Here is a 24,801-nt window from a genome sequence, read left to right as displayed (position 1 = left end):
GAACTCAGACAGAGACACTGAAAACTCTGTAGCGCGAGGTGCTCACATGGAAATATGTCAAAGTTTATACTTTAATGAAACATAATTGCAAGTGACAAAGAGCAACCACTGAGCAATCTGAAGTCAGGTGAGGTCTGTAGCATCTGTACAGGCCTGCTTTGTTCCATCACTCCATCTCTGCGTTCACTATTTGCCTCTACATTGTATTTTCTCTTTATTATGGTTCATGCTTAAAGATGGATGTTTCTGAGTTCATTAGATGCCTTTTTCCTAGAGCACAGAGGCACAAATTCATTGTGTCTTTCATGAATACGAAGCGTGTGCTTTGATGCACAGAAAAGCCCAAACACGCACATTTGCATTTGTTTAGTGTCTGATGTGAGGAGGAAGACGAGCGTGTGAGGACAATGAGAGACACAATGAGAGACACAATCTTACACATCTAATAAGTTGAAGGCTGAGATGTTTTGTGTGGATCAGCTTTAAAATATGTAATCTGATAAGAAGAATGAAAGCTGATCAGATCACGACAGCGTTCTGCACTGAAAAAAAGTTTTCAAGCAGTACCTCATCTAATTAATAATTTGTCTTTCAATTTAGTTTACAATTATTTGTTTCATTTTTCAAATAATATTTTTTTCGTTCAAAACATTGTTGAATATAAATATTTTTCATTAAGTGCTCAACGGAAAAATATTTGTTTGGATGAATGTACAATTTCGAACATGCCTGCGCATGCGTATTAAACAAAAAAAGCGACGACCAGCCACCTGATCTTAATTCAGGGTTCCCACACATCCCTGCAAATGTTTACCCTGCAATTCATTTTGTGTTTGAGTAGCTGGCTATGGTTCGGCAGTTGGTTCAGTATTTTTAGTAGTATAATCTGTCAAGCCTTGGCAATCAGCTGTTCTAAATGCTGCCAATTTGTTTAAGTTTACATTGTATTATGACGGTGTACGCAACAACTCCATACTTGCGTTCTGTTTCCAACTTTTTTTTTTTTTTTTTTGGCCGGTGGTTATTATTTGTTGCATCATAAAAAAAAAAAAGATTTCTGATGGGGAAAAAAAAAAAAATCCTAATTCAATGCTTGTCGAATTCCACAGATTTAAGAAAATGTCAATGTTTGCCAGCTACTAAATGTTAAAAAATGTTTTAAAAAATCTGAAAATGTCAAACTCAGAAGAATGTTAAAATTCTGACACTTTAGTAGCAAGTTACGGATATGTAAAATGTTAATACAATGATGTATTGAAAATTATTGATGTCTTTTTGGATTAGATTTGTATCAGATGCTATTAATGATGTTTCTTAATGGAAATCATGTTTTATTAAATTAATGTTTTTATTTGTATAAAACTAAATTTCTATTAACTATTCTATTAAGATAAATTAAATCTATATCTGTTGGATTGGATAAAGTTAAATATTTCTAATACATATTTCTTAAATTTAAAAAAATTGTTTAATTGAATCTTTATATATTTGATTGAGAAAACTAAATTATTCTAATATTTCTTAAATGAGAAAGTTTGTTTTAATTAAATCTATATCTTTTTGTTTAGATCAAAAATAGAATTTAAATTAATTTACTTTCATCAACAAGAAAAATATACTTTCTATCAGGTTTTACTAAATAGTTTTCATAGACAGAGAAAATATTGTTTAGAGCAAGTTATTTATTTTTAATTGGTACAAGTAATAAAATATAGATGTGAACCATTACCCTAAATTTTTTTAATTGGTTGAATGAAAATTTTTTTTCAGTGTGCATCCTGTACGTGACAACAGGAAATCACAGCACCTCTTCAAAATCAAAGCCGACAGGCCACAGACGAGAAGTGCCATATATTAAACCAGACAAACGAGCGGAAAGACGGAATGACAGAAGCACAGAAATATAAGCTTAGCTACAGTGCTTAACTCATCCGGCTATGGAAGCCCGTTTCCATCACTGAATAATAAAAAAAATCACATTGTAAGGGCTTGGGCCATATATAGAGGCCAGAAAATCATAGTAATATGTTACTACCAAGCAACCAATTAGAACCATTTGTGACCACCAAGTGATGCCCTAGCAACAGCTCAGAACATTAAAACACCTTAGTAACCACCCTAAGTGCCCTAATGATCCTTGGTGAAGCTACGTATAGTAAACCCTGCAGAAAACCAGAATACTGCAGCAAACACCCCAGTGACACCCTAGCAACTGCTCAGAACACCAAAACACCTTAACAAACACCCAAAATGCCATAGTGACACCTAGTGATGCCAACGCAACCACCCAGACCATCGAAACACCTTATCAACCACCTAAAACATCCTAGCAACCACACAGCATCCCCTGGCAACAACCCATAAATACTGGAAAACTGCTTTGCAACATCCTGGCAACCACCTGGAACTGTGCAAAACACCACATTTTCCTTAGTAAATGTAAAAAATCTAGTTTTGAATCTACAGCTACATCTCATTAAACATCACAATTACAACAAAAGATAAGAACAATGAACATTTAACCTAGCTTGCATATAAAAATGTAGGGAGTTAATTGATTAGCTGACATTAGGGATCACCTGACTTCTCGAAACCTCCATATATCGGGCCACCCCATACCGTACTGTTTGTCTCTTTCTTCTCCAACCCACTCTTCCCTCTCTTTTTCATCCATTCAGCCAACCTTATCCCATTTCCTTCCTTAATATATGATCGAGACGCTACCCCCACCCTGGGTCTCTCTGAGCCATCAATTCAAGATGCCCTGATCAACCTGACCATCACCCCATTCGTCCTCTTTCTACTCTTCCCCAACACTCTGTTCAACTAACTGTTTCATAGCTTGTTTGGGATGTGGTCCTAGCTTGGGAAATGTACTATTATGCAACATTAGTTGAAAAAAGTAAAAATCACAAGCAATTCTTGAAAAGATACGGGAAATAAAACAGGGGAGGTAGGGAGAAGAGCAGGAGCAAGCGGAAGCACTACAGTGAGAAAAATGAAGATGTACAGAGAGACGGGTACAGCAGGTGAGTTGTGTGGTTGCCCGTGGCGACATCACTGTTGCAGCGGTGATGAAAGACTCTCCTGTATGGAGTTGTCACGGCGACGGCACACAGGGGGCTGAGTCGCAACAGGAAGCAGGGGTAAGACGGGACACAGCCGCAACAGGAAGTCAACATCAGTGCTAATGGGGACCTATCACTCACGAGCCATACAGGAACCATACACAATAACAACACAACACAACCCTGCATGCCCATGCACATTGAAATTCTCTCAAAGCATTTTCTGAGATTGCTCTCGCTTCACTTGAGGTCCAATATAAATTTAGCTCCACGCTTGCCTACGGGAGGTGAATTGCGAAAATTGGGTCGTTTTTCCTTTCCATTTGAAGCATACAGCACAGGTTGTGGTGTCAATAGCAGCATCATATATTATGCAGGCTACACATACTTGTCTGAAGGTCTTACATCCCACTTCTGAAGTCACAATTAGGAATCTGTCACATTCAAGTGCTTTGTGCACATTACACATCTACTATGCATTCAGTCTATATAGCCACATACACACTGCAGTTAAATTGGGTTGCCAGTTTAACTTTTTGTGCTTAATCCAGTTCTGTACACACACAGTTCAGTAATTTATGGGAGTGACAACCGCATTCCACAACCAAATTCACAACCAAAAATTGAAGCAGGATATTACAGGGAAGGAGGTACATCTTGACTCAATGTTGCCAGATATTGTAATAAAAAACAGTAAATAAGAACAAGCATATAACACACTTAACCTGTTAACTGTCACTCACGTTTTTGAAGATAGACTTGAATGTGCATGATACAAACCTAAATTTTTATAATTCATGACTGAAAACATTTTGTAACATGATTTTGATGTACCATTTACATGGTAATGCAATGTCTGATTTTAAAATGGGTTTTGAAGGATGAATTTTGAGATTTTATGTTTTCAAGTGATATATAACTTCTGATGATTTCTAAAATGTGATAGAGAAAAAGGCAACGAGGAAGTCTTTTTTTTAAACAAAGGTCAAAGCTCCTTTTGTAATGTAGATTTCTGAGGGTGCACTCTTGTCATAAATTCATCTATTACTCTTCCTACATAATGTTTAACAAAAAATATTGGTAAAATATATATTTGGGAGTCTTAGACCTTTCCAACGATATATAGTTTGTCAAGATTAGATTAGATTTGATTGTAATATAATATAGTCAACGTAGGTGTCCCGTATACGGGACGGGGTGACATTAAACAGGTTAAATCCAAATCTGTTACCTTGGAAATAAGCCATATACCATAATATCACCACCTACTGGAAACAAGCCAACAAAGTCCAAAGAGGCTTAATAAGTGTCGCTTATAATAAGTGGACATGGCAACCCTTCAAGGGAGCACTCTGCTACTTTAAGTAGTCTTTCAAACACACACTAAATACTACGGCTCTGTTGTTGATGGTTTAATGGTTCAAAATTGCCGAACATAAGTCTTTGGTCACTGTTATATTACACTGGTCAAAAATAGTAACAGTGTCAATCAACGCAGTCTAAAGTTTCAAGAGTGAAAACTACATTTAAACACGGCATTGAATCCCCGAATTTATAATTTTGTGTGTGTTTGGAACAGAGCTCACTCTCAGAATTGTGATGACTGACACTGTTGTAACCATGGCAATGTTTTGCCATCTTAAGCATTTGGTATATGCTACTTTTGACCAAAGTAATATTAATGTGAGTAAAGATTTGTTACGTTCAAAGACTTTAAAGGTGCAGTAGGGAACTTTTGTAAAGAAATATTTTTTACATATTTATTAAACCTGTCATTATGTCCTGACAGTAGAATATGAGACAGATAATCTGTGAAAAAAATCAAGCTCCTCTGGCTCCTCCCAGTGTCCTATTGCCATTTGCAGAAACACCATCGCTCCCGGTAAGAAATCAACCAATCAGAGCTGCGGTCCGTAACTTTGTTTGTGTTCAAAATGTAGAAAAATGTATATAATAAGCGAGTACACCATGAATCCATTTTCCAAACCGTGTTTTTAGCTTGTCCTGAATCACTAGGGTGCACCTATAATAAGTGTTTATATTCGGACTATTTTAGATTGCTTCGGGGGTACCGCGGCGGAGTAACCCAGTACCTTTGTGATTCTTCATAGACATAAACAGAGAGAAGTAGCTCCGGCTACGATGTTCTTCCGCAAGACGCAAGCAGTTCTGTTTATTAACCGCTAGAGCGTCAAAAGTTCCCTACCGCAGCTTTAACTAAGCCACTGTTAACAGAGCTGTCATGTTTTGTTTGTAAACAAAATGTAACAAAACAAGACAAAACCAGTCAAAAACACGTTTCCCAGGGAGTGTAGGGTTCGGCTTCAATACGTGGACTTACAAAACATCCAAAATTGTAGACTTTGCCAGAGATGTAGACTTTCCAAAAAACGCTCAATAAACCACAGACTGTCCAAAAAGAAACAGCATTGGCGAACCTGAAATGGCTCTATATCACAGAACACAATCACACAGGGGAAAGATTTAACCCCACACCGCCAGACATCTCGTCTTCGATTCATATCGATTCTCAATATATAATACAGCAACATTATCTTCAACATACAGTGTCCCACGTGAAGCGGCTCAGACGAAGATGAGGCTGTCAGCACTCAGTTATGCTTTATGATGCTCATTTTCTAGTAATAACTGTCATAAATGTGCTGTCATAAAGACAAACGATCCACCTGTCTGCACACACACACACATGCTACAGTAAATACATAAATCTGGAGGCATGCAGAGTTTATTCTTATGTTCTACTGTACTTCCAGCTGCCCTGCGTATATCTGATGACTGCAGCAGCTTTCTGGGTAAAAATACTGACGCCACATTATTTATACGGGGCTTCCACTTTATGGAATCCCTGTTTACTAATGGTTTTCCTGTGAACGAGGGGAAACATACTGACACATCAAAACAAACATAGCTTAGCTGGCTAATCAGTTACTAAATGAAAAAAATAAAAAATAACAAAAATGTAATGCAAAAATGTTTATCTCATAATTCTGACATCTGACATTAACTCAGCGGTGACCCCTCACAGCTGTGAGGAAACTATTCATTTTAATGTCTTCAGAGTGCTATGATAACCTATTAGCATTTAACTGCTGCAAACACTTTCAAAACAACAGACAAAACAGGGTTATCCAGCAGGATGCTAGCACAAAACTAGGAGAAAATATTAAGCAGCAGAACTGTTTTCAACATTGATAAAAATAGCAAATGTTTCTGAACAGCAAATCAGCATATTAGAATGATTTCGGAAGATCATGCGACAGTGAAGACTAGAGAAATGATGCTGAAAATTCAGCTGTGCATCACACAAATGTAATAAATTACATTTTAAAATAAATTATAATAGTATTTATACATATAGTATTATATTATAGTATAATAGTGTATATGGCAACACTGTGGAAGAGTGACTCAAGAGGGTGTTCAGCGGTGAGGTTCATTATCTTGTTATTTAAAGAGTGAAATGAAGAATGCTGTGAGGAAGAAGCGTCTCAACATCTGTCACGTAATCATTTACTCGTAACCTGAATATTCCACATAAACATAAACCAGAGCAGCAGCAGATTATCTCACCTCAAGACACACATGACTAACTAATAAAAAAACACCCTGATATATAGTTCTCTGAAAAACATGTTTGAAAGAGAAAAATTCTCAATCCCAGCATTCGCTGCTGATCCCTAAAGGAATATTCAGGTTTATCTTAAAGCCTACAGACAGCATCTGTGGTCTGCTGTTGACCACAGACAATTGAGAGACATACATTTACAGCAATGCATTTAAAATAGAAACCAAACAGGCAAGAAGACAGTGGGCTTACAAGCACAAATGTGAAGCTTGTATTTTTGTAAATTAATTTGTTATTTAAGCTCTGAAGTTAAAGGGTTCACCAAAAATGTAACATTTTCTGAACATTTACTCACCCCTAGGACATCCTATATGTAAATTAGTTTGTTTTTTCATCTGAACATATTTAGAGAGATTTAGCATTCCATCACTTGCTCACTAATGGATGCTCTGCAGTGAATGGGTGCCGTCAGAATGAGAGTCTGATTAAAACATCACAATAATCCACAAGTAATCCACACTACTCCAGTCCATCAGTTAATGTCTTGTGAAGGGAAAAGATGCATGTTTGTAGGACAACCATCATTTAGACATTTTAACTTCAAACCATTGCTTCAAGCTAAAATACAAGTCCTCTATTCACAACTTTGCCTCCTTCGGTGAAAAAGTCATCTCGTCTGAATCAAGAGAGAAATATTCTGCACAGATCAAGCACTGTTTGCAAGCCAAAACAGTCTAAAATGGTTCTAAACAAATATGTAATTGGATTTTGATGTGAGAGGACAACAGGGAAAGGACTTTTTCTCTGAAAGAATGGATGTATGATGGACTCACATGATGAATTTGTTTCTTACACACATGCAGCTTTTCCCTTCACAAGACATTAACTGATGGTCTGGAGTGGTATGGGTTACTTGTGGATTATTGTGATGTTTTTATCAGCTGTTTGGACTCTCATTCTGACGGCACCCATTCACTGCAGATTATCCATTGGTGAGCAAGTGATAGAATGCTAAATCTCTCAAATATAAATATATTCTGATGAAGAAACAAACTCATCTAAATGTTGGACGGCCTGAGGATAAGTACATTTTACATAACGTTTTCCAAACTAAATTCAAAATGTGTTGCACGTGAATAAAATAGGAAGAGTAAATGAAGTTAGAGTTTATTATTATTATTATTTTTTTGGTGAACTAATGCTTTTATCCGCTCATCTGAAGTGCTGTGTCCCCCACACTCAGCTGTCATGAATATAGTAGATCAATGCAGGGTCATGGCTTCAAAAGGTCAGCCATTCAATTGCACCTGCCTTTGTGTGGCCTCCAGCCTCTGGTTGTAGAGCACAGTGCCGCTAAGTAGAATTAATGGATGTATTGATTGTGCTCCCCACAACTCAGATTGAACGGGGTGAGAAGAGCTCTCGGTGAGCCGGTGGCCACTGAAAGACGTCCAAGACCTCAAACTCACTCAGTGAAAAGACTTTATTTAGATAACACCGCAGCACCATTGATTAAAGCAGATGCTTCGAAGCAAAGGTGAGGCTCTTGTGTGGGTTAGTGAAGGATTGAGGCATGACGCAAAAATGAAATCTGAAAAAGTTAATCTGAAGTCTAAAAACAAAAAATCTGAAAAAAAGCCTTGATTGTATTTTAGTGGTGCTAATGAAGTATTATATAATTTGGAATACTGGATTCTAATTGGTCAGTTTTATTTAATATTTTTATTCAGGTTTATATATATAAATAAATATATAAATAATGACCATCACACTAGTTTTAAAACTCTCGTATCACTACACACTCTTGTTCTTCTCAAATAATAGAATAATTTTCACTCAAAACAATATTCCATCTCCATTTCTTTAATTATTTGTTGAGTAGCAGTTTTGTGTCAGCATCCTTATCATCTTGTAGCCCTGACAGCTTTTTATATATAAATTGTTTAAATACACATTATATCAGAATGCTTTATTTTAAAGTTTTAAGTGTGATCATTTGTGTGGAATTTTGCATTATATCAGAATATTATATTATAATTTTTTTATATTATTTTTCAAATCAGAATATTACATTATATTGCATGGCGCAGCCGGGGCCCCACCCTGGAGCCAGGCCCGGGGTTGGGGCTCATATGCGAGCGCCTGGTGGCCGGGCCTTCCCCCATGGGGTCCGGCCGGGCTTAGCCCGAAGGAGTGACGTGGGGCCGCCCTCCTGTGGGCTCACCACCTGCAGGAGGGAGCGTAAGGGGCCGGTGCATAGAGGATCGGGCGACAGTCGAAGGCGAGACCCCCGACGACCCGATCTCTGGACACGGAATCTGGCTTTAGGGACGTGGAATGTCACCTCGTTGGCGGGGAAGGAGCCTGAGCTTGTGCAGGAGGTCGAGAGGTACCGACTAGAGATAGTCGGGCTCACCTCAACGCACAGCTTGGGCTCTGGAACCACACTTCTTGAGAGAGGCTGGACTCTCTACCACTCTGGAGTTGCCCATGGTGAGAGGCGGAGGGCTGGAGTGGGTTTGCTAATAGCCCCCCAGCTCAGCCGCCATGTGTTGGAGTTTACCCCGGTGAACGAGAGGGTCGCTTCCCTGCGCCTTCGAGGCGGGGATAGGTCTCTCACTGTCGTTTGTGCCTACGGGCCGAACGGCAGTGCGGACTACCCGGCCTTCTTGGAGTCTCTGGGAGGGGTGCTGGAAAGTGCTCCGACTGGAGACTCCGTCGTTCTACTGGGGGACTTCAACGCTCACATGGGCAGTGACAGTGACACCTGGAGGGGCGTGATTGGGAGGAACGGCCCCCCTGACCTGAATCCGAGCGGTGTTCTGTTATTGGATTTCTGTGCTAACCACGGTTTGTCCATAACGAACACCATGTTCAAGCATAAGGGTGTCCACCAGTGCACGTGACACCAGGACACCTTTGGCCGGAGGTCGATGATCGACTTTGTGGTCGTGTCATCAGACCTTCGGCCATATGTCTTGGACACTCGGGTGAAGAGAGGGGCGGAGCTGTCAACTGATCACCACCTGGTGGTGAGTTGGATCCGATGGCGGGGGAGGAAGCTGGACAGACTCGGCAGACCCAAACGTACTGTGAGGGTCTGTTGGGAACGTTTGGCCGAGCCCCCTGTCAGAGAGATCTTCAACTCCCACCTCCGGCAGAGCTTCGACCGGATCCCGAGGGAGTCTGGAGATATTGAGTCCGAGTGGACCATGTTCTCCACCTCCATTGTCGCTGCGGCTGCTCGGAGCTGTGGCCGTAAGGTCTCCGGTGCCTGTCGAGGCGGCAATCCCCGAACCCGGTGGTGGACACCGGAAGTAAGGGATGCTGTCAAGCTGAAGAAGGAGTCCTATCGGGCCTGGATGGCTTGTGGGACTCCGGAGGCAGCTGACAGGTACCGGCAGGCCAAGCAGACTGCAGCCCGGGTAGTCGTGGAGGCAAAAACTCGGGCCTGGGAGGAGTTCGGTGAGGCCATGGAGAAGGACTATCGGTTGGCCCCGAAGAGATTCTGGCAAACTGTTCGACGCCTCAGGAGGGGGAAGCAGTGCCCTACCAACACTGTTTACAGTAGAGATGGGCACCTGTTGACCTCAACTGGGGATATCGTCGGGCGGTGGAAGGAATACTTCGAGGATCTTCTCAATCCCACCGACTTGTGTTCCGTTGAGGAAGCAGTGGCTGGGGACTTGGAGGAGCACTCGTCCATCACCCGGGCTGAAGTCATCGAGGTAGTTAAAAAGCTCCTCGGTGGCAAGGCACCGGGGGTGGACGAGATCCGCACCGAGTACCTCAAGTCTCTGGATGTTGTGGGGCTGTCTTGGCTGGCACGCCTCTGCAACATCGCATGGCGGTTGGGGACAGTACCTCTGGACTGGCAGACCGGGGTGGTGGTCCCTCTTTTCAAGAAGGGGGACCGGAGAGTGTGTTCCAACTATAGGGGGATCACACTTCTCAGCCTCCCTGGAAAAGTCTATGCCAAGGTACTGGAGAGGAGAATTCGGCCGATAGTGGAACCTCGGATCCAGGAGGAACAGTGTGGTTTTCGTCCCGGTCGTGGAACACTGGACCAGCTCTATACCCTATCCAGGGTGCTGGAGGGTTCATGGGAGTTTGCCCAACCAGTCCACATGTGTTTTGTGGACTTGGAGAAGGCATTCGACCGTGTTCCTCGCGACATCCTGTGGAGGGTGCTCCGGGAGTATGGGGTCGGCGGCTCCCTACTTAGGGCTGTTCGGTCCCTGTACGACCGGAGCAAGAGCTTGGTTCGCATTGCCGGCAGTAAGTCAGACCTGTTCCCGGTGCATGTTGGACTCCGGCAGGGCTGCCCTTTGTCACCGGTTCTGTTCATAATTTTTATGGACAGAATTTCTAGGCGCAGCCAAGGGCCGGAGAGTGTCCGGTTTGGGGACCATACGATTTCGTCGCTGCTTTTTGCGGATGATGTTGTCGTGTTGGCATCCTCAGACCAGGACCTTCAGTGTGCATTGGGACGGTTTGCAGCCGAGTGTGAATCGGCTGGGATGAGAATCAGCACCTCCAAGTCCGAGGCCATGGTTCTCAGTCGGAAAAGGGTGGATTGCCCACTTCAGGTTGGTGGAGAGTTCCTGCCTCAAGTGGAGGAGTTCAGGTATCTTGGAGTCTTGTTCACGAGTGAGGGAAGGATGGAACGTGAGATTGACAGACGGATCGGTGCAGCTTCTGCAGTAATGCGGTCGCTGTACCGGTCTGTCGTGGTGAAGAAGGAGCTGAGCTGTAAGGCAAAGCTCTCGATTTACCGGTCAATCTACGTTCCTACTCTCACCTATGGTCATGAGCTGTGGGTCATGACCGAAAGGACAAGATCCCGGATACAGGCGGCTGAAATGAGCTTTCTCCGTCGGGTGGCTGGGCGCTCCCTTAGAGATAGGGTGAGAAGCTCGGTCACTCGGGAGGAGCTCAGAGTAGAGCCGTTGCTCCTCCACATCGAGAGGAGCCAGCTGAGGTGGCTCGGGCATCTATTTCGGATGCCTCCTGGACGCCTTCCCAGGGAGGTGTTCCAGGCACGTCTCACCGGGAGGAGGCCCCGGGGAAGACCTAGGACACGCTGGAGGGACTATGTCTCCCGGCTGGCCTGGGAACGCCTCGGGGTCCCCCCGGAAGAGCTGGAGGAAGTGGCTAGGGAGAGGGAAGTCTGGGCGTCTCTGCTTAGACTGTTGCCCCCGCGACCCGGCCCCGGATAAGCGGAAGATGATGGATGGATGGATGGATGGAATATTACATTATTGGCATTATATCAGAACATTATTTTTTTTTTTCATTTTATTTTAAAACTGAATGTACACACACACACACACACACACACACACACACACACACACACACATATATATATATATATATATATATATATATGTATATATATACATATATATATTCCAGGTCGTGGAAAAGGTCCTTTATTTCAGTAATTCAACTCAAATTGTGAAACTCGTGTATTAAATCAATTCAGTGCTCACAGACTCGAGTGGTTCAATTCTTTGGTTCTTTATATTGTGATGATTTTGGCTCACATTTAACAAAACCCCACCAGTTCACTCAACAGTTAATCTCAACAAATTAGAATACTTCATAAAACCAGTAAAAAATAAAAACATTTGAAGTGAACTGTTGTTCTTCTAGAAAGTATGTTGATTTACTGTACATGTACTCAATCCTTTGTAGGGACTTCTTTTGCTTTAATTACTGCCTCAGTTCAGCGTGTCATGGAGGTGGTCAGTTTGTGGCACTGCCGAGGTGATCTGGAAGCCCAGGTTTCTTTGACAGTGGCCTTCAGCTCATCTGCATTGTTTGGTCTCTTGTTCTCATCTTCCTCTTGACAATAGCTCATAGATTCCCTCTGGGGTTCAGGTCTGGTGAGTTTGCTGGCCAGTCAACACAGCAACACCATGGTCATTTAACCAAACTTTTGATGCTTTTGGCAGTGTGAAGTAGAAGGAAGCATGAAGTGCTCCAAAATTTCTTGGTAAACGGGTGTGGTGACTTTGGTTTTCCAAAAATACAATGGTCAACATCAGCAGATGACATTGCAACCAAAATCATCACAAGACTGTGGAAACTTAACACTGGACTTAAAGCAACTTGGGCTATGAGCTTCTCCACCCTTCCTCCAGACTCCAAGACCTTGATTTCCAAATGAAATACACAACTTGCTCTCATCTGAAAAGAGGACTTTAGACCACTGGGCAACAGTCCACTTCTTCCTCTCCTTATAGCCCAGGTAAGACGGCTCTGACGTTGTATGTGGTTCAGAAGTGGCTTAACAAGAGGGAAAACTACAACTGTACCCAGATTCCTTGACACGTCTTGATGCCTTGACTCCACCCTCAAGTCCATTCCTTGTGAAGTTCACTCAAATTCTTGAATTGATTTGGCTTCACAGTCCTCATGAGGCTGCGGTTCTCTCGGTTGGTTGTGCATCTCTTTCTTTCACACTTTTTCCTTCCACTCAACTTTCTGGTAACATGCTTGAATACAGCACTCTGTGAATAGCCAACTTCTTTGGAAATGAATGTTTGTGGCTTACCCTCCTTGTGAAGGATGTCAATGATTGTCTTGTGGACAGATGTCAGATCAATAGTCTTCCCAGTGATTGTGTCTCCTAGTAAACCAAACTGAGAGACCATTTTGAAGGCTCAGGAAATCAGGAGTTGATTAGCTGATTGGCATGTCACCATATTCTAATTTGTTGAGATAGTGAATTGGTGAGTTTTTGTTAAATGTGAGCCAAAACCTTCACAATTAAAAGAACCAAAGACTTAAACTACTTCAGTCTGTGTGCATTAAATTTATTTATTACAATTTGAGTTGAATTACTGAAATAAATGAACTTTTTTCACAACATTCTATTTAATTGAGATACAACTGTATATGTATCAAAAATACAACAAAAGCAGTTTTTAGTTTTTTACAATTTAAAATAACTGTTTATAACTACTTAAATATATACTGAAATATTTCAGCATCATTACTCCAGTCTTCAGCGTCACATGATCTTCAGAAATCATTCTAATATGCTGATTTGCTGCTCAAGAAAGATTTCTGATTATTATCAATGCTGAAAACAGTTCAGCATGCTCCTTCATATTTAGAAAATGTGATGCATTTTACTTTTTGATGAATAGAAAGATCAGAAGAACAGACTCTTTTGAATGTCATTACTGTCACCTTGATCAATTTAATGCATTCTTGCTTAATAAAAGCAACCATTTGTTTAAAAGACATCTCATTGAGCCCAAACCTTTGAACGGTGGTGTACATAAATCAGCACAGTAGCTTCAGGAGCTCATTATAGGTGTTGCGACAGCACTGGAATCATAGTGATAGACAGGAGTGTGGATTTTCATGTTCATGCGATCTGCTGACATAAACATCAACACTAGCTGTGGGCGAGTGAGTCGCTCCCTAGATTTCTTCTTTTCTCAGTTTCTCTCTCATTCCCTGTCTCTTCGTCTGTCCCTCAGGGTTCAGCTAAAACATATCCTGCTCTGCTCCAAAATAAAATCAATACAACAGAAACACACACACACACACACACGGAGGATCACGGCATGTGACTGCAGGCAATAACAACAACATACTCCTCTAATCCAGGTCACACACTCTGTAAGAGAGAGTTAATGAAGAGAAAGACAGCACACAGGAGAAATACACATAAAACAATGAGATCTCTTTCATTTCTCACTGGTTTCTTCTGGAAAACAATGAGAATAAGCAGTTGCTCCTCACACATACATCCCATTAACAGCCTAAATGCATTTCCTCTAGTGTAGAAGAGTTCCATCTTGTAACAGTTTTTATAGAAATGTAGCATTGCATCACTTGCTCACCAATGGATCATCTGCAGTGAATGGGTGCCGTCAGAACAAGAGTCCAAACAGCTGATAAAAACATCATGATAATCCTCAAGTTATCCACACAACTCCAGTTCATCAGTTAATGTCTTGAGAAGCCCAAAGCTGCGTGTTTGCCATAAGCAAATCCAATAATGTGTCGTAGCTTTAAACAGATGCTTCTGACCAAAAGAGGGGTCCATAATAATGCTTCCTCCAGTCAAAAAGTCCATTCTGTTGTTTTTTCACATAAAAATCCACCCACATATTTGTTTGGAACTGTTTTAGACTGTTTGTGAACAGTGCTTGATCTGTGCAGATTTCTCTCCTGATTCAGACAAGATTACCTTTTCACTGGAGAAAGCAATATTGTGGAGCACATCGCTTAAATTGTCTTAATGTTGAATTTGTTTCTTACAAACGCAGCTTTTGACTTCACTAACTGATCTACTGGAGTAGTTTGGATTACTTGTGGATTTTTTGTGATTTTATTTTAATTTTTTTCAGCTGTTTGGACTCTCATTGTGATGGCACCCTTTCACTACAGAGTATCCGATGAGTGAAACATTTTCATTTTTTATGAACTGCATCTTTAAGGAATTTTATGACAATTGAGAAGAAAATAATAATAAAACTAAAATCTCTGGACTATGAAAAAGCAATATCTACACAATAAAACTCTTCTCTGCTGGTGTGCAAGAGAGACAGAAAAGCAGAAAGACAGCCAAAGACACACAGACAGAAAAGGAAGAAATCAAGGAAAACTGACAAGACTGAAGGAGGGAAGAGGAAGTGAGAAAAGACAAGAGACTAGGCAGTAGTTTGAAATGAACAGCGAACCGAGGACAGCTCCTACACAATGAAAACTGTTTCGACACCAGATTTCATATTCATACTTCTGTAAGACTCAGCACAGAGAAATGTCTACATAGCAGAATGGAGGATAGCCCGGGGAAGAGCTTCTGCTGCGCTGCAGATCTGCTTGTTTGTACTCTCACCGTGTTAATTCGCCTTTGCTCTGTGCTCAGCTTCCTCTTCAGCTCATGTGCAAGTCAAACAGAGCTGTGAATGCATGCAATATTATGAGTGTGTGTTGAATCTGTAAAGAAGGTAACACTGAAGGCACAGTTCACACAAATCGCTATTCTTTCCTCATTTACTCAATATCATGTTGGTTGAACTCAATGTGATTGTATTATTATTACCTTTTTTTTCATCTGTGGAAAACGTTTACTGTTTATGTTGAGCTTATATTTGTTTATATATTTTATACTTTTTTATTGTATACTATTCACTTTATAATTATTAATTGGGCAAAGTTGAGGAGCAAGCACATACAGTATTCACTCACTGTTACATCGGATGTAATTTGACATGATAAAAATGAATTAAATTAAATTAAACTAATAAAATGTATAGAAATTGTATCTCAAATATCTATATGCATGCAAATACGCTTTTTGGGTAAAAAACCCCAAAAAGCAAAATGTAAACATAATAAACAACATCCATTAGAAGCACCAAATGTAAATTAATTTAGAGCAAAACTCTAAACTGCTTATGTACCTCTTTCATTCACATGGATCCAAATGTGTGTGCTTTGATATTAATTGCATTACTGTATATAAGTCTCAGAACATTTCAGAAAATATTCCAAAAAATAGGTAGGCAATGAGGTATGTAAGCAAACAAGCAAACAAACAAACAAATAAATAAATGTAATAAATGATATAGTTCTTCTAGAATTTAAAAAGAAAGTGATTTTTGAGAAGTCGGGGAACATTAGGATGCTCCAGTCTCAGAGCACATGCTTTTGCTGCAGGCGTATGCATATGTGTTTGCATTTAAACACCGCAGCTGTCACTGAGAATTACATCCCCTCACGTCGCTCTGCCTAAAATATGACAGCTGTGATGTGAGAGACCGAGTCGAATCAAGAGAGAGAGCGGGTGAGAATGACGGGGTGAGTCTGTGAGAGGAAGGACAAGATTACACTCATTCACACTCACTCCTGTTTACACCCGTGACCAAAACTGGAGCAGAGCACCTTTGACGAGAGACTTCTCTGACAAACATGCATCTGATGATTTCAAAAACTCACTGTAAGAATAGTGTTGGTTCTTTTAAGATTTAGTCTTGTGTGGCTTTCCGGTAGCTTAAGCAATAGAGCATGGCGCTAGCAACGCCAAGGTCATAGGTTTGATACTCAATTTAAATGTGTACAATACCTTGAATACAATGCAAGTCCCATTGGATTAATGCATATGCCAAATGCATAAATGCAAATGACTTCATAAATGTGCATGAGTGAAGGTCACAAGACCACAAGTCCACATCATGCCTGCCATATAAATGGTGTAATGCATTCAAAAAGGACAAGACCAATTCAGTATGTAAACAGATGTGGAAAAAAGACCAACTACAATTCATTATGCAAATATTACAATTGCATTATCACTTTAATATACATTTGGAATACTTAACATTCTATCAGGTCAAAGAGAGATTTTCACAGCAAAATCTTATGATTTGATAACACAATTTTTATCCCTACAAAATTATTTTATAATAATAAGAATTGAAAGCATTATGTTTATAAAAGTTAGAGTAATTATATTGAAAATATATTTGAGGATCCAATCTTCTCACGTGACAGTGATTCTGATAAAAACACAGGCACACCTTACACCGACAAGTATGAAAACACACTCAATCACACACACACACACACACACACACACACACACACACACACACACACACACACTTTCCACTTGAATGTTACGCTGATTGGTGCCAAGCTAGAATGCGGTTGACGCCAAATGCCAGTGACCTGCTCTTTGCACCCCTGACTTCCTGTCAGGCAGGAAACGGATCATAAATAAGAGCTGGGCACTGGAGCGCGAGTGCATGGGTATAATTTCAGCGGCGGTGGCACCTGCCGCACCGAAAGTGTCTGACCATCCGAATGAATGGGGTCACAGCCCATGTGATCAGCAAACTCTCATTTAAATGTAAATGATGCTAGCTCTACATCCACACACACACTTCAACACTTGCTTGCTCGTTCTGCCTGGAATACACACACATTGACACACGCAAAAACCCCAAACCCCAGTGAGCTGCATCACTGTCTACACAGACAGCTGCATACAAAGGGCGCTGGTTCCAGTGGAGCGGAAGGGGACAGAACCAGGGTCGAGAGACAGGACGCTCGTGGCAAATGACACATACCAATGGTCAAAGACGCATGTCTGGTGCATATTTCAATAAAACAAAAATACAAAAAATTAAAATAAATGATTGCACTTTTTATGTTTTTATGTAACATACCCAGTGTGACACAGCATGCCAATCAATGTTGTTATTATTAGCTAAAACTAAAAATATTTAAAATAATGTATATTTTAAATAAAGAAAATAAATTATATAATATACTATAATTTATATATGATATAAAATATATATTATAAGCTAGTTCAAAATATTAATACACAGTAGTATATAAATAATATTAAATTATCTTCTCCAAATAGCAATGAAGTGCAAGAGAGACTCAACTCACACAAATGATTTCAATAGTTTACCATTAGTATATTGCTAAGCTAATTCACTACTTTTTTATAGATTTTTTTTTTTGTCTCAGAGTTTGATTCCATGTTTGTTTAATGATTACGTAATGATCTAATGCTGCCATCTAAGATCCCTTAAAACCCTTGAAGCCTAGAAGACAGCAACACAAACACTCACTCAGTCCCACTTCCAGCACAATGAAACCAGAAAATGGGCGAAGAAAACCTCTCAGAAGATCCCTGTCAACTCATAGAGAAAGATTGCTTTATCTTCTCATATGGATGCATCAGAAGTCTGTAGTGAAGTCTGTTTAATCAGAGACAGATCTTCTGTACACTGCCGCATCTTAATAGCCTATTTATTCAGGCCCAGAATCCAGTAAACACATCCATGGATCCTTTAAAACGCGTCGGGCTCTTAATGCTGCAGATTTAAGATGGGTAAATAATGAATGTGCTGTGATCTTCAACTCCACACCATCACTGGACTCAGAGAGTGAGAGACGGATTCTCTTACTGAGATTTATATGACAGTAAAATATGCATACTTATCCGCTTTCATGACTGGAATCTAGTGTATAGCAGGCAATAATGAGATCCAGTATTAGTGCTTCAGTAAAGTGAAGCAACTAAATATTAAGAAGTCATATTTGTGCTTTCCTGAAGTATGATCTAGGTTTCTTGCTCTAAAACACTTGTGATATAGTTTCACATGACAACTTTCACTTTCATCACCATGAAGGCAAGACTAGCTTTTTATAATGCACATTTGATTTGTAATTGAAAGCGCTTTACCAAGAAAAACAAACATAAAAGTAATTAAACGATTAGTTCCACTTGTTCCAAACCTCCAAATCCAGCATGCCGAAAAATGGGGTACCCTGTGCGTTAAAAAGTGACGGTCCTGACCAAATATAAATCTGTGACAAGTTGGGAGTGAGAATGTTTAACATTTTCATTTTACTTGCATACATCAGAAAGACAAAAAGCTTGCCTATTAATAAGTTAAATTAATGAAATATTAAGTCAAAATCTCATGGGGGCTTCAAGTACATATTTTACGTATAAGTGGTTCAGCTGACAAAAAAAGATTGGGAATTTAGACAAATCAATTATTATTGTGATTATAATGCACTGAACATTGGTGTCGTTTCTCATATCACTCTTGACTGAACTGCAACTAAAGCTCATCATCATCATCATCATCATCATGATCTTCATCGGCATCATTAGAGTTGCTTTCACCGATGTGTGGCAGCGCGTCTAACCTCTCGAACCCATAATTACACAGTCTCAGCCGAACAATAGCCGGCTTTTTAATAAGGAGCTTATTTTCTTTAAGATTCTTTAAAATCGAGGGTAAATAAACTCCCAGGACTATATCCTGCCCTGCTAACTTCATGAGCTCTGTAATTATATTCAGGAGAAAACACCGGCCGCCTCCAGATACTGCACAAAACCAGAGGAAGTGTCTAGAAGTGTGGCGTTAATGAGGAGCGGGAGGGAGGATCTCCAGAGGGTTCTGCTTATCTTCCGTCCCCGAGGACAGAAAGCCAACGCCGCCTGCGTGCATTTAAACCCTTTACAAATGCTGTAATCACCTGAACCAGGGCTTTAATGGACCCTCTGCTGCTCAGATAAAACCAGAAACCTGACAGCATAAAAAAGACAAACACAATGAGAGAGACATGAGCCATCAGGAGGAAGACACACAGGTCCTGTCCCGAATGACACACTTAAATACTGTCCTCATACACAGCTTCTTAAATGGAGCCATATGATGGTTTGAAAGTCTTTTCTGCATCACTCACAAAAAAGCTATAATATTGCAATTTTAAATAACCATTTTCTATTTCAATTTATTGTAAAATGTAATGTATTCCTTTGATGCAATGTTGTATTTTCAGCATCATTACTCTTCAGCGTCACATGATCATTCAGAAATCATTCTAATGTGGTGATTTAATGCTCAATAAATAGTTATTATTATTATCAATGTGGAAAAAAAAAGTAGTGCTGTCTATTTTTTATTTATTTGGAAATGGTGACAATGTTTTCAGGATTCTTTTATGAACAAAAAGTTAAAAAGAAATTTTTTTTTTTTGCATTTTTTTCTGATCAATTGAATGCATCCAGTATTAATTTCTTTTTAGCTGTAGTGTTTAAGTGTATAGCTTTTATATTTTCTCAATTTATATTTCTAGCTTATACAGTATGTTAAAAATTTGACATGTTTTGGAGTGTACAAAAAGAGATATGAATAGAGGTCACAGGTGTTTGACAGATGTATATGAACTAAAGAAGAGGAGGAGACATATAGAGAGTGAAAGACAGATGAAGAGAGACAGGTCTGTGATGATGAGGCCTGCGGTGCTGTTCTTCACAAATACTTCACTCTGCCTGACCACACACACACACACACACACACACACAGAGAGAGAGCTGTCATGTCAGATAACCACATTTCAGATCTGACATCTTCAAGACAGACAGCGAGACAGAGAGAGAGAGAGAGAGAGAGAGAGAGAGAGAGAGAGAGAGAGAGAGAGAGATGAGAGATGTAGGGTTTGGGGTTTGTCCTGTTCTCCTCCATCGCTCAGGTGAAAGTGGGAGATCAAAGCAGGTTTTAAAAGCAGTTTGAGAGTGACAGAAGCACAGTCTCCTCCCCTCAGGCACTTTAGCCAATCAGAACATCAAATGCATGTGCCGTTTATCAGCGCTGAGCCTGAGGTGGCTAGTGTCGGGAGCATTTGATGGATAGTGTATCTATAGACTGAGAATTTGGGCTGACTGACAGCTCTCATAACCCACATCACTGACACCCGCATCACATCCTGACAGATAATCGTTGATCATCGAGCGGCTAGAGGCGGTACAAACCTTTCTTTCTCTTTTCATCTTGTTCAAAATGCATCTCTTCTTCTCCAGAATATTATTTTTGAGCATTTGTATTCATCCATGCCTTGACAGAATATTGCACATTATATACAGTACGTTACTGAGAATAGTCTTTAAGAATCAAATACTATATAAATGGTAATATTTAATTACAAATATGATTTACATACAATCTAAATCATAAATGCCTGAAAGTCACTTCAAATGAGGATGCAAGCAAATATTCTTAGTTATAATGTACAACACGTTTTAGTATTAAACAGTTTTTGGCGATTCCTTTCTGTAATGAAATACATTACCATTTTAAAGTTTGGGGCTGGTAAGATTTTAAAATTTTTTATTTTGCTCTCAAAGACCTTATTTATTTGATTATAAAAAACTACATCAAGCTACAATACGAACTACAACAAAAACAGTAATATTGTGAAATATCTTTTGCAATTTAAAAGAAATGTTTTCTATGTGAATAAACTGTAAAATGTAATTTATTCCTTTGATTTCATTCCTCCAGTCTTCAGTGTCACATGTTCCTTCAGAAATCTTTCTAATATGCTGGTTTGCTGTTCAGAAACATTTCCTATTATTAACAATGTTGAAAAGTTGTGTTGCTTAATAATTTTGTCAAAACCATTATTTTATAATCTTTTAAGAAAAGACAGTGTTTAAAAGAGCATTAATTAAAAATGTACATTTAATGAATTCCTGCATTATTAATTTCTTTAACAACAAAAAGTAATAAAAAATAAATCTTACTGACGCAAACATTTTTGAATGCATAGAAGCCCATATTTTATTTTAATATTTTAGTTTATTTATTTCTTCTAGTTAGCATAATGGGAATATCTTGATTTCAGTAACATTGTTTTAATTTGAAGAGAAGGAAAGTGAGGGAAAGATGGGGGATTTGTGCACCACACTCAGTCAACAAAACAAATTAAAAGTAAATAAAAGACAAACAATATGAACCTCCAGACACTTGCTGTGAAACTCAGACATGGCCATGAAGACAGTACAACTAAATGAACGGACTCGACTTGAATCCCTCACAGCCCTGTTTTCATTCCCATCAAATGAAACTCAGCGTCTACCTCGACTAGCATCAGTTGTGTTCGGGCAGAGCTTCGGTGGAGGTTGTGTGAGCCGTGTACAGGCACTGTGAGATATTTCCTGATATTGACCCTGCTGTCAGGACGTTCCTGTATCTGCAAAATAAGTGTCTTTGATAAAGCAGGTTAACATTGATTAATCCTTGAGAACTCTGGGCTCCAGAAAAGAAATTAACGAGCAGCGTTTTCCTGCCGTCTCCCTCAGGAACAGGACGTCTGAACACAACACAGCCACTCATCTCATTACATCGGCACAGACAACACCGTGTCCCTGCGCTGGCCTGTTAGCGCTCCGCCAGCACCTTCTTTTGGGAGGGAAGGAGAACAATCAATGCACGGCTGATTTGTCCCAGTAAGGAGTTTACCAAACACATGGACTTTCTTTCTTCCTTCCTACAAACGATAATATATATATATATATATATATATATATATATATATATATATATATATATATATATATATATATATATATATATATTTAAATTACTCTTATTTTGTGTACCGCTTCAACATTCCTGCAAGATTCGCAATATTCCCCTATAGTAGCATCTAGATAAATAAACAGCTTAATACAATTCAATTCAATACTACTGTATACACTTTTTTGCTCCCGGGGGAAATTTGTCCCGGAAAACTCCTGTCTTTCATATATACTGTATAATATGAATTATATTTTTATTTTATATTTTTATTTATAATATTATTTTAAACAGAAGTTTAGACAATTTATTTTTTTTCAGTTTTTTCAGTTTTTTTTTACAATCTCATGAATTAATAGATGCATTATTCCATATATTTCCACCCAAATAAATAAATAAATATAAATACAAACACAATTAAAATTATTTTCTTCATTGCAATTATTTGTATTTAATATTTTAATTTAAATTGTATTAGGCTGATAATTGAGCCATTAATAGAATGAGGATAAACATAATTTTTTAATGTACATTTGTTTTTTGTTTAAAATATTTATTTTTGAACTTTTGACTTATTAATTTTATACAATGTCATGAATATCTTTTTTAATTATTATTATTTTCCTATATTTTCACCCAAATTAACAAATAAATGTAAATTCCTGTCTTTCATTGCATATATTTTTATTTAATATTATTATTTTACTATTAATAGGTTAATGCCTGTGCCACGTTGACGAACAAAGTGAATTTTTGCTAATTATTAATTTAAAATATGTATTTATTTTTAATATGCATTATTATTCGTCATTAATAAATAATCTGTTGAAATCATTCAATCGTCGATGTCAGTTCCAAAATCTACCAATAGCCTTTTCATGGATATTAGCATTGTCACAAGCCTAAGACACATAGATGCCAGTGGATTTGCTGTTTTTTAGTGAATTTATTAATTATTTTTTTCTTAGAATTTATTATGTTGCTTGGTGAAGTGTTGGAGTTGGGTGTGATGACTTGTACAAAGTATGCATTATTATTCTAAACTTTCTTTCTATCATGCCATTTATCTGCATGTTCAATGAAATAAAGATTCAACAACAACAAAAAGAAAGATAGGTCTTTGGTAAGGGCTTTGCACATCCTGGAGTCAAACAGTAAAGCTACTCATGACTAACTTGACTAGATAATTAAAAATGTGGGAGAATAAATAATGAATTCAAGAAAAACTATAATGATGAAAATAGGAAATCATCAGCATGGGTTAACACATACACACACCACCATCATGTTGCACACACACACACACACACACACACACACATACATTCAGAAGGTGGGCTACTTCATAGAAATGTGCTACTTAGAAAAAACACATTTGTTTCATAGAATGACTTGAGTGCATTTTCACGAGAAGGTACTAGAGGAAAGGATGATAATGCTGAAATGATGTTGAAGCTTTAATAGAGTTGCACTTATATAACACATAATCCACTGAAACAGTAGGCGTGCATGAACCCACCATCCGTCTAGACGTCAAATGACGAGGAACTAAAGGAAAGGAGGATGTGTCGTATGATGAGATCTGAAATCTGCAGCTTGGGAAGTGTCTGGCCTTTAGAGGGACATGTCTGAGTATGTACTCGTGTAAAGCTGCATTGAAATATCAACTACAAATAATATACCTTCAGGGAATTAATTAACAAATTAATTAAATAAATAAATAACATAGTATGCAAAAAAATAAAATAAATGTCTACAATTTGAATATTAATAATTATAATAAAGACATGCAGTGAATGAAAGAAAATGTATTATAATTAATAAATCATAAATTAAAATACAATTTAATTTGAATATTTTTTTATATATTAAAAAATGAAAATGAAATAATATTTATTTATTCATGTATTCATAATTTATTTTTCATTTTTTTTATATGTTTTACATTTTATTAACATTTCATTTGTTTTATTATTTATTATAAATTTTCTCAATCCCTGCATTTCTTTATTAATTTAAATATTAAAATTCACTAATCCATATACACACTATAAAAATGATTTTTCAAAGATCTAAATAAAACAGATTGTCAGAGTACATTTTACAAGAAAATACTATATATGATATGTGACGGTTGGGTTTTGGGAAAAACACAAGGAGAGGGTAGGATCCAATTGCAGGTATGGTTTAATGCACAAAAGGGTTAAATACAAAATAAACTGTCTTGAGAGACAAACAAAACAAAACAAAAGAGGGAACCGGATGAAATGGATAGGAAACT

At 38.7% G+C, this 24,801-nt stretch overlaps 1 protein-coding gene across 2 annotated transcripts in view; it reads right to left on the bottom strand.

Moving 5' to 3' along the window:
• The window catches only part of LOC127937785 (CUGBP Elav-like family member 5), a 131,716-nt gene that overhangs the window by 66,526 nt on the left and 40,389 nt on the right, over positions 1-24,801 (bottom strand). The window lies entirely within an intron of this gene.

The sequence above is a fragment of the Carassius gibelio genome, chromosome A2, assembly GCF_023724105.1.
Source record: "Carassius gibelio isolate Cgi1373 ecotype wild population from Czech Republic chromosome A2, carGib1.2-hapl.c, whole genome shotgun sequence".
Classification (NCBI taxonomy): domain Eukaryota; kingdom Metazoa; phylum Chordata; class Actinopteri; order Cypriniformes; family Cyprinidae; genus Carassius; species Carassius gibelio.
This window is presented reverse-complemented; position numbering and strand designations above follow the sequence as displayed.